Source organism: Peromyscus maniculatus, chromosome 10 (genome assembly GCF_049852395.1).
Source record: "Peromyscus maniculatus bairdii isolate BWxNUB_F1_BW_parent chromosome 10, HU_Pman_BW_mat_3.1, whole genome shotgun sequence".
In the NCBI taxonomy this organism is placed as follows: domain Eukaryota; kingdom Metazoa; phylum Chordata; class Mammalia; order Rodentia; family Cricetidae; genus Peromyscus; species Peromyscus maniculatus.
Window position 1 is genome coordinate 21,181,986 of NC_134861.1, and position 12,740 is coordinate 21,194,725.

A 12,740-nucleotide genomic window follows, 5' to 3' on the forward strand; every position below is an offset into this window, starting at 1 on the left:
GGAATAACATGATTTCACAGTGGTCTGCTTCTTCCCATCTCATCAAGTTTAATTTGGTATCTAATGTTATCACTCGCTTTATATTATTCAAAATAATTTGATGTTTCTTCCCAACTCATCACTCATATCAGAACGATGTCAAAATCCGCTTTTCTAAACTAAGATTAAATCTCTTTTATTGTAAAACAACAGAAACAATTCTCCCCTCCTGGTCTCATTCAAAACTGGTGGGGAAGTGAGTCTGGTGCTCTTGATAGAGAAGAGGTCCTCTGAGCACCGTGAAGAAGTCAGTGAAGCAAGCAGAGTTCAAAATCGGAAGGCTGGCTACACCCAGACATGTGCCCTCAAATCACCAGGGCTCTCCAGCAAAGCTCTCTAGTGACCCAGAAGAGCTGGCACCTCTCAAAAGGCATAGACTGAGTCTTTCCAGATCAGGAGAATCACCAAGCCACATGACGCATGTGCTAAATGTGTTTGATGGTCGTGTACACATTCATTCAAAAATTCCCTTGTCAATACATTTCAAGCTAATTAACTCTGTCTCTCCACTTTCCATCTCTAAGATGTCCTTCTTGGGTCCTTGGAAGCCCTTGGTGTCAGTATGGTTCCTGACAAACCCCTTAATCAAAGATATCATCCAACGAAAAAGACCATAAAGATGAAAATACAGAGGAACGGGGAGAGAGAAGATGTCAAGTGAACCACCACCTCAGTGAGAAACAGGGTCCTATTCGCCAGTGCAGACTCGAAACCAGGAAATGAGGGATGCTCCTAGGTATGAGGATTTAGGGTTTGATAAACTGGCACTCCTACAGTTATCCTTACAGGCCCCCTTTGCATCTGCTTCATAGCCACAATTCACCATGCAGTCCCTAAGTCCACTATTTATTAATTATTTATTATTTATTAGACACCTGCACTTTATAAGGATGTGGGAGAGCTTGCTTGTTCATCTCCAAACATGTTCCTTTGAGTCTACATCTTCCCAACTTAAAATACAGGTAATTCAGAAAAAGTGTAAACTCCTTTATAGGATTTGAAAATATTCCTGGAACTCATTAGACAAATTTCGTTTAACCAAAGGAAGTTCAGGAAAGCAATATGCTTTGTTTTGTTTTGTTTGTTTGTTTTAACGGAGTAAATCTGTGTCTTCCCCCTTTAAGCTTTTAGTTGTTTTTAAACGTCAGAAGCATTCAAAAATTAATGCTGTGATATACACAGATGGGCCATATTAAAATGTTTGGGGAGGGGCTGGAGAGATGGCTCTGCAGTTAAGAGCACTGACTGCTCTTCCAGAGGACCTGGATTTGATTCCCAGCATCTATATAGAGCTCCAGCCATGGCATTCACAACCATGTGTAGCTCCAGTTCCAGGGGATCCAACATCCTCTTCTAACCTCTACAGGCCTGTATGCATGTGTGCACAAACAAACATACATGCAAAACACCCATGCACATGAAAAATAATAATAAGGTTAAAATATTTCAGCTGTTTTTGGAAACGGCTTAAACATTCAACAGGACATTTAAGATTAAGCATCTCTAGGTCCACATCTCCAGCTGAAGGATGACAAAGTGTGGGAAGCAATGGCGGGTGATGGAAAAAGACAATCCCTAATGGTGGCCCACACTCTCCTTCCACAAAATGTTAGCTTTACTTGGCCTTACTACATCCCATTTTATTTTATTTGTGTGTGTTCACATGTGCTCACATGTGTGTGCACATGCATACGCCTGCTTATCTATATGTACAAAAGGCAACCTCAATGCCCCCAGATGTCAGAAGAGGGTGTTGGACTCCCTAGAGTTGGAGTTAGTGGCAGTTGTAAGCCATGGGTGCAGGGAACCAAACCCAGGTCATCTGTAATGGTAGCAAGTGCTCTTTCCCACCATCTGCTGCCTTCTGAACAGGGGGTCTCCTGGGCACACTTGATCCTTCTGTCTTCAGCAACTCCCTTTGATCTGCTCGCTTCCTTCTCTTCCTTTACCTCACTGCCTTCCCTTCCCCTGGTTGTAGACCTGCAAGTTTTTTGTGTTTGAGTCCCTCACTGGGTCTGGAACTTACTATGTATACCAGGCTAGTCTTGAACTCACAGCGATCCACCGGTCTCAGCTTCCTGAGTATTGAGATCAAAGGGGTTTGCTACCACACATGGCTAGGATCTTCTTATGCCCTTCTTTAATAGGGCAATAGAATGGGCTTTTTACTTCATTACTAGAGGCCCAAGGGTTAATTTTGGTGACTAGAGCAGATGGTTAATCTGTGGTAAGACAATGGAAGTCCGGCATCCTCTCTCAGGGTCTGTGGCTATCACCAAACCGGCACACTTCCTCTGCTCACACTCTAAGCCCTACTGCGTCTGCCACTGTGAACTCTGAATCTAGACAGATATCTGCTTGGCTGTCTAGTCATCCCCAAGGCATAGCACTCACTACCTTGATGCTAGCTGGTAACTTCAGAGTACAAGTGTGAAACCTTGATGACTAAGCAACTTTGGTGAATTGTGCACGCGTGTATATGTTATTTGCTGTTGTATATATGATGTTGTATATATGATGATACATACAGTATGGTGATACATACAGAGGTGGGTAATTTGGGGAAATAAAGACAGCATCTGTTGAATTGAGTTCTATATTTCCCAGTTCACATATACCATAAGTTAGTCCTACAAATGATAATTTTCCAAACACTGAATCCCCTATCTCTGTGTAATGAGGCATGCAGAGGAGGAAGAATTTTTGTGCTTTTTTTTTTTTTTGCCTTTGGTGAAAATTCTCCAAGGAGTTATTTCATCTACAAATGAAAAGTTTTCTATCAGATGCTTGTGTGAGTTCCAGAGTTCCACACAAGGAGGCCTAAGAGCACAGAGGCACACATGCGCACACAGTAACGCAAACACAATAGGTATCCACGATGCACATAAGCATAAGGCAGAAAACCATCGGGGATGATTTTAAAGGTCTTAAATTACATAATAACGGAATTTAAAGCAGCTTGGCCATCAGACAAGAGATGTGAATTCTGTTAGCTCCTCTATCCGTCACCTAGTCTCAGGCAAATGCCCATGCTTCATTCTCATCTCAATACCTTAGCCCACTGCATGACAGGCAGGAGCAGCAGGAAGCAGGAAGCGCAGATCTGGTGTCTTTCCCAGTGCTTCTTAAGACCCCACTTTCCCACACTGGCATCTTTTAGGTCTCTACTCTGAAATTCTCACGACTATTAATGTACACAGTTGAGTTAATTCATAAAAGAATTTTAAAATGAACAATGCAAAGCAACCATCTACAAATGTAAAAGAACACTCAGAATGTTTCAAAGGGCATTCTTGATGAATCCCCGCAGCACCGATAGATTCTCAGCCCAGTTTCTATTTTGAGAATCAGCATTAACATCATCCCATGAAGACCTCACTGTGGTCTCAGAAGACAACAGGTTTTTACACGAATGCATTCAACAAGTTACAAGGCAAGAGAATAATCCTGGCTAAAGGGCCATTGACGAGTATTGACAACCAGTTTTACCCAAATCTCAAAAACTGGCACAAAGGAGAGATGAGTCATACAGAGAAGAGTCAAGTGCATGAAGCGTTCCAGTTCTGCTAAGTAGGATCTTGGAGGGGGATCCCATGCCATGAACAGAAGAAAAAAGAAAGCCTGATTACAGAGAGTCTCGCAGGGGAAGGATCAATGGCCTGTGTCTGCCAGTCCCAGCAACGGGGCGAGCTGAGCACAAGAGTTCAAGACCGGCATGGGCAACATACTGATACTCTGTCTCAAAAATCAACCAATAAATATCATCTTCCCTTTGCTCTCCTGCTTTGGGAATTGTACCTTGGAACAGTAGTTCACAGAATTTAACCTTTGACCGAAACAAACAAATAAAGCTCTAATCCAACTAGTGCCTCTGTATTTGCAAATATTTATTTCTAAATATTTCAGTCCACACTCTTTACTTATCTAATAGCTTTCTGCTGAAATTTGTATTACTTGTCTAGCACTTCGAGCCAGCAGTGTGGGGAGGTTCTAGAACTAAGTGCTGATATACCCAGTACTTTAAGGCCCTTCTATAAGATTGCTTGTGTGCCTCTGTTTATTATCTATTTGAAACGTGATACTTGTCCTCCAAAGAAATTAAGATAAACCCAATGGTGTCTTATAAGAAACGGCTACAAACCACCAACTTTCTAGGCAAGCATTCCACCAGGCAGAACATCCAACAATCCTTAGCACAAGGAGACAAGACCTCATGAACAGCTGTGTGTGAACACAGTGAATTCGCTCCTAGGAATTTGGGGAAAGTATTGAACACAGGATTCATCCAGTACTGACATCTGGTTTGTATCAGAACAGTGAGTTCTCGGTGGTTTGCTATAATATCTCAGAAAGTTATCTGAGGATCCTCCTTCTCTCTCTCTCTCTCTCTCTCTCTCTCTCTCTCTCTCTCTCTCTCTCTCTCTCCCTCTCTCTCTCTCTCCCTCTCTCCCCCTCTCTCTCCCTCTCTCTCCCTCTCATCTTACTACATAACTACATAGCTCTGGCTGGCCTATCACTATGTAGACCAGGCTGGCCTCAAACTCACAGAGATCTGCCTGCCTCTGCCTCCTCATTGCTGGGATTATAGGTGTGAGCCACCAGACCCAGCTATTTAGACTGGGGGGGATTGTTTGTTTTGCTTGTTTGTTTATTTGTTTGTTTGGTAGAGAGATTGGTATTTTTAGGGATTGTTTGTTTGTTTGTTTGTAGACCACATTATACTCTGCAGCCAGGACTTCTACTCTCCATCCTCTTACCTCACGGTCCTGAGTTCTGGGATTACAGAAATGTACCCAGCTTAGTCTCCTTTTAGTCCATGATTGATATCATAAAAATAGTAACCTACTCAAAGCAGCAATTACGTTTTTCTTGAAGTTCTATAATTATAAAATGTTCTTTAAAAATAGTACCTCTGTCAAATAGTACCCAGTCTCCTTTTGTCCAGCCAATGGACGTTTTTGAAGGATGGACAGAGTGTAATTAAAAAGAAAGTATGGTGTTTAATACAGTGCTTGGGGGCACTATTTGACACAGTTTGCACAGCTCTCCTAAGTTCTCATGGTGACTGGGTGAGTGGAGAGCATTTCCGCTTTCACAAACTACACAATCGAGGCTCCCCAAGGTGAAGTAACTCACCCTCTCAAGCAAAGCCCACACTCAAATTTGAGGGCTCTGTCCCTAGACTGTACTTTTCTGGAGTGCCAACTGCCTGAAAGAGGAAGTCAGCAAACTCGGTTGCTTTTTCCCAAAATTTTACCTTTTCCACTTCTATACCATAATATGCCAGGAAAGCTCCCAGTTTTTATCTAAGGGAGGAAAAAGAAGTAGTGACCGTACACTCTTGTTTTCTCCTCCCATCGTGGAGACTTTCACTTGACACTGATGCTGGTGCCAGTTATGATAAAATCTAGTCTAATTTCCTTATAGATTTGCAGAAGCATTTCTGGATGTTAATAATCTCAACCAAGTTTGATTCTGTTATTTATAAGGATTTCCAAATCTTTAAACTCCCTGGCAGTGTTAAATTTGGAGGTGGGGAGGAAACTATTCACCCTTTTCCATGATTTATGTCAGATATGGTCTTCAGAGATGATCTTTTCAAAGCTTCCTGAAATTGGATTTGAGTTTTTGCTTCCCAGGATGCCCAGCTTCTCTATATTCAAGCCCTTAGCTTGAAGGTCAATGAAAAAATAATGTGGGTTCCAGGCCTGAGTGCCAAGTCTTGAGACTCCCTTGTTAAAAAACTTCCAGTCATTCAGAAGGCCACTCTTCAGCCACAACCCAAGTTAACAACATCCTGGTCTTAGTCTCACTGTTTTAAGTATATAAGTATCAGGTATACTAGACGTGAGGAAAAACTTTATAATTGATTTGTCGATGTTTTATTATCCTCTTTTTCCTATTGGCATGTTCTTTATATGCCCTTAATAAATATTAAACACTCACACAGCTCCTTGTTAGGGTAGCAAGTAACCTTCAGAATGTCCCAACAGTGGAGTAAAGAACAATACACTTAATTGGAAGGGCAGGGTAATTTGGAAAATAAAATTGAGTTGCTACAAATTCCCAATTGCAGAACAGAAATGTTTACAACAAACTCACTCAGATGCAGATTGTGGCTGAGTTTGAATAATCATTAGAATAAAAATATTTGATCATGAGCAAAAACACTTGATGAGCACAGAACATGAATCATTAGTAGGCCACTATCATGTTGAGGAACAGAGTACAGGACACAATGAGCCTACCAGCTTTTTGATCACTTTGTTATTGAACACAGTTTGTAAAATCCTTAAATGTGGTAAATTCATAGGCCAAGGCATTAAATAAACAGCTGCTAAAAAAACTTGATGAACACTATTCCTCAGAAATTTTTAGCATGTGGTAAGGACAGAGAAAACACTGAAGTCTATTACTCAATTGCTTTCTTTAAAAAAATTAACTTATCAGTAAGGTCTGTTCAAAGTGTGAAGTTTCTGATTGTCTTTATTAGAAACTATGGCCAAGGAAAATTATAATAACTAAAATGAAGATGGTCACCCTGTGTGGAGGTGCACACTTTTAATCCTAGCACCCAGGAAGGAGAGGCAGGTGGACCTCTGTGAATTTGAGGCCAGTAGATAGATCTCCATCAGTAGTTTGCAACTCATGAACCATGACTCTTTTTTTTTGGGGGGGGGGGTTCACATATCAAAGATTCTGCATATCAGATATTTACATTACAGTTCATAACAGTAGTAAAATCACAATTATGAAGTGGCAACAAAATAATTTTATGGTTAGGGTCACCGCATTAGGAAGTTTGAGTACTGCTATGAGTATTATCTACATAGTAAGTTACAGACCGGCCAGGGCTACACAGGGAGACCCTATCTCGGAACTAACCAAACAGCAATAACAAAAAGATGATGCTGGCCCTATGTATTTGCATCTGGAACTGTGAAACATGGACAGGAATGGCCCTGTGAAAGAGAGCAGTATGCATTCACTAGGGTAACCCTGATTACTCACTTAAGGAGATGTCACTTTGAGCAGAAATGCCATCCCTGTCTTACAAAGAAAATCTTCATATGTTTGATAAAATTGTAAGGTAATTCCCATAAACTATGCAAGTGGTGGAATATAAATAAATGATACATCTACTGACATGTTCAAGAGAGAAAGGCAAGGTGGCGACTCAGAAGACTCAGGAACGACAATTTCAAATAAAAGTAATATTCAGTGGCTAGTTATCACAAATATGTACCTTAAAATTCTCTTCAGTGAAGGACTAAAGACAACTCCGTATCTGTTAGCAACTTCCAACTAAATGCTCCACCTAAATCCCAGATGCCCAGCTTCATTCTACTGTTGAACCCTCTGTTCTGACTATAGTGACGTGGCTGATCACTTCTCCCCTACTTGGTGCTATTTCTAGTTTCATATATATGAAATACATATATTATGATTAATAAAGACTTAAGATACCATTATGAGCTGTATCCCATGGAGGACACAGTTTTTGTCTTAACTTCAGGGAGAGTAGCTTCAACACTCCAATAAATAGAAAGGAAGGCTACATTTCAAACCAATCCAAGGGAACGCATGGGCTCCCATTGGTTTGCCTTGACTTTACATTGTAGAAATCATTAGCCCACCTCCCAGATGGATCTATCCTTTGAGGCCCCGCAGACAAACACGCCATTTCATGTAAACAGTGCGAGTATGCCTTGGAATATCAGACACTGTACACCATTCAGTTTGAAATTAACTTTTCAAGCCACTCAGGAATAACTTTTGAATAACAGAAAACACCAGAGGTCACAGCTAATTATAACTCACCTATCAAATTAAGTTAGTGTTGGAGAACACATCCAAACAGCTGCAGAGTTTTTAGAGATGTTTTATTGTTAAAGAAATTCTTTGGTGCACGCCTTTAATCCCAGCACTCGGGAGGCAGAGCCAGGCGGATCTCTGTGAGTTCGAGGCCAGCCTGAGCTACAGATCGAGATCCAGGACAGGCACCAAAACTACAGAGAAACCCTGTCTCAAAAAAAAAAAAAAAAAAAAAAAATTCTTTCATTTCTAATTTTTTTAAGAGCAGAGAAGCATTTCTTCAATTGAGACGATATAAGAAAACTCTGACTTGACATCAAACTGCTTGTTCTTTGTCCTTTGACAGTTGTGTCAATTTCTTTATAAATTTCCTTTTCCAGAGTTTTATAATAGTCCTAAAAACACACTTCCCTTTAAAGTGTTTCTGTGGGACGTGATGGGAATGTAAATTCAGAATAAAATGTAAATCATGAAGATGTGGAACCAAATCTGGACCATTAGTTAAGAATACAGTCACCAAAACCAGCCATTTGAGCCACAAGAGAAAGAGCAGAGAGCTACAGCAATCTGCCCACCAGTGTTGGCAGCCCCAGAATATAAACAAGACTGACACGCTTCACTTTTGCACCTAACTATAAAGCAAATGTTAGCGATATTTGATGGGTTTGGTCTCTGTTTATTCCTATTCTAAAGGAACAGTGAACATCTTCCCTGGAAATAATCCCACATGTGCCTAACCACCCACAAGGCAGCTCAGATTCGAATCTCAGGCATAGAAGGGTTGCAAAACAAGAAAAACACTCAAAGTGATCCAGACAAGGAAGAAACACAGCTCTGTGTCACTACAGCAATCCACAGCAGGCGAGCCCACAGGACAGCCCCCACAATCCCTCCAGGTTACCTGGTGCTGTCCAGCTCTGACGCAAGAGTTGCTATATATTGATTTTAGGGTAATTCCAGGATCACTGAAAATGTCATTCACTGTCACAAATTCTAAATGACTCAAAATGCCCTCTGCTTAGACCCACTGTAAAGTTTGAGAGTGTATGCTTTGTGAAATGAAAAAGAAAATGGTACAATTATAAAACGTGATTAATCTTATTAAACTAATGAAAGGTTGCAGTTGTTTCTAAAGGCATACTTCATACACGTGCCAATTGCAATAGTGCTTGCTGTCTGTAGAAACATATTTCATTTAAGATTTTCAAGACGGTGTCACACCACACAGGCAAGACCTTTGCCTGTGAACTTAACTCTGAACTGTGAGTCATGAAGTGTCAAAGAATCAATTGTAGAAATGTGTTTCTGAGAATTATAAATAACAGAAAATTCACTTTTATAAGTTATTTATTCTCCATTAGTTTATCCATATACATCAGTGCATATGTCATGGGAAAGCCACAATGACACCCTTTAGTGCCTTCAGAAAAAGTTCATGACTTGATTCTGTCCATTATTTTTATTTGACTGTGTCTATTTGTGCTAACATTAAAGGACAGGTATATAACTAAATAAATCTAGAGCTAAGCCTTTTTCACTAAAGAATAAATACTTTATATTGCGCTTTAGTGGATTTTAGAAATTCTGAAACAAGTGAAAAAATATAATTTCTCAAGATTTGTACATTTATATTTCCCTTTAATGAGAGCATATTTTCTAGATTAAGAGAAGCTGTCTGGGAGAGTGAACTAGCCAAGCCAGTAAAGTACTACCAACTGCTCCAAGTCTGTGCACTTGAGTGTATTAACTGATTGAAATTGGATTCCAGTGACAAATATTTAAATGAATATATTCTCAGTTATTTTACAAAGTGTGCTTTATGCCATTTATTTAAAATGTCACATTAGTAATGTGTGGAAAACCTAACAATTGATCAATATAGGCGTATTTCCTAGAGAGGCTGTTTAAGAAATTACAAAGCTTCCCACAATTCCATAATCCTGAAATCACAGCGTATTAAGCTGATGATATAGAGTAGACAGTCTTTTATCTTGTATAAAACCTTGATAAAAGGTTCAATTTTCTTTCATTTCTGCAGATTTATTCATTTCTTTTTTGTTTGTTTTTTGAGACAGTGTTTCTCTGTATAGACCTGGTTGTCCTAGAACTTGCTCTGTAGACCAGGCTGGTCTCGAACTCATGAACTCACAGAGATCTGCCTGCCTCTGCCTCCATAGTGCTGGGATTAAAAGTGTAAGCCACCACCACCCAGCATGTTTTGAGTTTTTTTAATTTTTATTTTACATAAATTAGTTTGCTTGTAGTTCTGGGAATTGAACCCAAGGCCTCACACATGCTTAGACAAGCACTGTACTGTTGAACCATGTCCCATCTCCCAGACTCTAACTTTCTTTTATTTTTAAGATTTATTTAATTTTATACATAGGAGTATTTGGGCTGCATACATGTCTGTACACTGTGTGCATGTCTGGTGCCTGTGGAGGTCAGAAGAGGGCATTGGACGCCCTAGAACTGGAGTTATGGATGGTTGTGAACCACCATGTGGATTTTGTGAATGGAACCCTAGTCCTCTAGAAGAACAACAATTGCTTTAACCATTGAGCCATCTCTCCAGTGCGTAGATCCTAACTTTAAACAAGTACCACAGCTGGATATTTCCTGCTGAGCAAGACAGCAGCCTCCCGTGATTTACAGTTCTCTTTTATCAGGATTTTTGAAAACCTTTAACATCTGTACAACTGACAGATAAACTGTGTCCTATACATCTACCTTCATCTCTTTATTTGTAAAGGAATATTTTCTGTAATTGTGGTTAATTTGAAATATCCATTTTTTTTTATCCTTAGGAGAAACGGCAAAAGATTTTGTTTCAAGCATAGCATAAATTTGAGTACTAGTTCAATACAAATATGACAGATGTCATAATCCAAAAAAGGCCATGTAAAATGTGACAGTTGCAAACATTTAAGACTGTGTAACAAAAATGACTGAGAACCGTATCAGTTTACTGTCCTTCGACTACTTCCTTGACAGTGGAGTCAAATAATGTTGAATTATAGACCTCCTTACAGGAAGTCTTATTTCATGTTCATTTTTTGATTTTCCCTGGTAGGCCCTATAGGTTTGGCTGCGTGCCCGCTTTCCTTTAGAAGTTTCTGTGTACATCCTTGGGGTGTGTTTGATGATTAAATGATTATTTATTAAAACCTTTAGGGTTGGGGTGTAGCTCAGTGGTAGAGTACTTATCTAGGTAGGGTTCAAATCCCCAGTAAAACACACACACACACACACACACACACACACACACACACACACACACACACACACCACACAAGCACACACCTACGCTTTACAATTTCACATTTTTGACATGTTTACTTTTCATAAGAAACTACTGCATTGGCAATGGAAACCGTAAGTCGCCAATATGAAAATGTTTCATCTGAATCCATGTTGAAAATACTTTCATTTCTGGTGAGAATCTTAAGAAAAGTTGCTGTCATCCTTTGCAGTTCCTCCAAATGTGCTTTGAAGGGAGGCTAAGCTGCCTATAGAACAACAGTAGTTCCTCTGCTAACTTCGGCCTGTTTGCCTGGCCTTAATAACCATTTTTCAGCTGCAGACCCACAAACAGTCTATTTTTTGAGTCTGAAGTTTCCATGAGTACTTTTCCTTCCATTGCCCAGCAACAGCTGTGTTTTACATCTTTTGGACTATGCCAAACATTTTAAGATATGAATATATGGGTGTCTGAGAACAAAGTGATTCAAAATTTATTGTCAGAGTCGGGCAGTTTTAGCCTACCGGCCACTTTTTGGAAAAGAGAACCCGCATTTCCATCCTGTATTTCTCGCTCCTTTTTCTCTGTACTATCTAATCTTCTCAGTTCCTATCAGGAGTCAGTCAGCTAGCCCAATAGTTACAGTAGGCACAACGACTCTGTGTGCTTCGGAATGGTGAGCAATGGAGCCGTTCTGGTAGGAGAAGAGTTGCTGTTGGAGTGACCTATTGCCTCCGAGCTAGTTAAACGGGGAGCAGTAGTTACAGTTCCGACTTGGCTTTGTACAAAGTAGCATGAGTATCATTGCTGTCTATTAACCATGGAACTTGCGCTGGGGACTTCTACTAGGAGGGGAGGAGGGTACGAGGGAGGGGGTAAGGAGCAGATGGAGAGGAGGCGGGAAGAGAGGGACTGGAGAGGGGCTAGGAAAAGGAAAATGTAGTAATATGTACTATTAGCATTTAGACCTGGCTGACATTTAACAATATAATTGATCTCGGCTATTTGCATAGACTAGACCCTATACTTTTTCTCTTACTGTTTTTCTTAAATGTTTTAAACACCCCTATTAAGAATCAATCTATCTCTACTCAGAAACCACACATAAATATAAAAGCCAAGCAGAAAATAACAATAAAAACATACCTGCTAAACAAGTAACTTTTAATTCAAAGCATCAAAGGCTCCAGGATGAGCATGCCAATTAGCCCATGTAGTGACAAGCAGTCAACACCTTATTACTTAATCATTAAAGAGAATCCTGCCATAATTTCCCTTTGACATATTTCAAAAAATGAATTAAGGGTAGATCACATGACCCACAACAATGCACAGTGACGTTTAGATAATACTAAGACCCTATGTCTTACAAGTATTATGCACCAAGAGGTTCAGGAGTAAGTCCTTAAGCAGGAACCTATGAAGCATTTACAGTTTCTTGAAAAGCGTATTAAATGTAAACATTCAGAAACAAGCTACCTGATAAAGGACCCATTTCCCTACCTACTGCTGGTTGTGTCCAGTTTTTTAGTGAATGAAAACGCACTGCAGACGTTCCTAGTGTTGGTAAACATCTGTGCCTCATCTATTTTTTTTTTTTTTTCTAAGCAACCAATTCAAGCCATGAAGGACATTAGGTTGTCTC

General features: G+C 40.0%; 1 protein-coding gene across 4 annotated transcripts in view; it reads right to left on the minus strand.

The window, feature by feature from the left end:
- The window catches only part of Meis1 (Meis homeobox 1), a 142,498-nt gene that overhangs the window by 116,806 nt on the left and 12,952 nt on the right, over positions 1-12,740 (minus strand). The gene's annotated exons all lie outside the window — the stretch shown is intronic.